The sequence below is a fragment of the Hyla sarda genome, chromosome 1, assembly GCF_029499605.1.
Source record: "Hyla sarda isolate aHylSar1 chromosome 1, aHylSar1.hap1, whole genome shotgun sequence".
Taxonomy (NCBI): Eukaryota; Metazoa; Chordata; class Amphibia; order Anura; family Hylidae; genus Hyla; species Hyla sarda.
In genome coordinates, this window is record NC_079189.1 from 272,234,999 (window position 1) to 272,236,520 (window position 1,522).

At 51.7% G+C, this 1,522-nt stretch overlaps 1 pseudogene; it reads right to left on the minus strand.

Annotated features, from left to right (window-relative positions):
• Positions 1-340: 340 nt before the first annotated feature.
• On the minus strand, positions 341-478 carry LOC130343029 (U2 spliceosomal RNA; annotated as a pseudogene).
• Positions 479-1,522: the final 1,044 nt, after the last annotated feature.

A 1,522-nucleotide genomic window follows, 5' to 3' on the forward strand; every position in this document is an offset into this window, starting at 1 on the left:
AGGGCTACCGCATCCTGACAAATCCTGTGGACACACAACACGCAAAAAGTGACACAGTGAGACAAAAATAAATAAGTGAATGTGTGCAGATATACTGCCCGGACATCCGGCCGGATCTATAAAAAAATTTCTGATCGTAGCCAGAAGGCCGGGAATCAAGAGGTGAGTGCCACAAAGGTGAAGAGATCATGGTGCCCGTGCTTCAACTCAGTGAGCCAATAAACCCAGTGAGTTTCGGCACCTCGGGGTCACCACTCCCTGAGGCACTAAAGTACCTCGGCTCTAGACCCTCTCAGCCTCATGGCGAGACCCGGAAGTAACAGGTCACATCGGGGCAGCCGTCGAGCTGATTCCTCAGAACCAGCCCCGGAACACCCAGGTACACCTGCTCCCTACCAAGCAGCAACCATCCCCACCAGCATTAAACTGATAAGAACAGATACTACATTTGATCTTAGCCAAAAGGCCGAGAAGCGATGCACCCACTCATCCAATGGCGCAGAAGCTGAATGTGCTCCTGTCTAAGTTGCTGGAGCTGCAGTCCCTCCCTTGGTGGACTCTGCCCCTTTCAGAGAACTGATGGCTTGTGCCGAGCCGAGGTGGAGAGTCCCAAGCCGTAATTTCTTTTAAAAAAAGGCAGTACCAGCCCTGCACAAATATGTAAAACAGAAGATGGGCCAGTCCTTAAGACTGTCGGTGTGTACCAAAGTGCACGGCAGCGCTGACGTGTGGAGCTGTAACTACGGTCAGGGACACTACATGTCCTTTACGGCCCACTGGGTGAATGTGGTTCCTGCACAGCCACACCAGCAACTTGGCCAGGTTACGCCACTTCAACCTCCACGCTCTCATGCTGTTGTTTCTGCGACAATGTCCAACTCTGCCTCCTTATCCTCCATGTCCTCAGCCTCCACTGCATGGACAAGTCACAGTGCCCCTCCAGCATAAGAAGTGTGCAGGGCATGGCGGTGTCTTCACCTGGTTTGCCTGCTGAATGGAGTCACACAGGGGTGGAGCTGCTCAATGTTAGTCATCCAGAAAGAAATATATGGCTTTCTCCGTGACAACTGAAAATGGGAACCATGATGACCGACAACGGGAAGAACATCTTGTCTGCACTGTGTCAAGGAAGCCTGAGCCATGTGCCCTGCATGGCACACGTGTTCAATCTGGCTGTCAAGTGTTCCACCCATCTCCAAGACATCCTAACAATGGCCAGGAAACTTTGCATGCACTTCAGCCACTCCTGCACCGCAAAGCACACCCTCCTTGAGCTGCAGCGTCAGAACAGCATCTCCCAATATATTCTGATATGCAACGTTTCCACCTGTTGGAATTCCACCCTCCATATGTTGGACCAACTACACGAACAGAGAGAGGCCATCAACGATTACTTGATGATCCAAGCAGATAGAGGGACTCCCCTGTGTAACTTCGATGTCAACAAGTGGCAGCTCGCACGTGACACCTGCTGTTTGCTCAGGCCCTTTGAAGAAGCCACATTGTCAGTTGCCAGGATTAC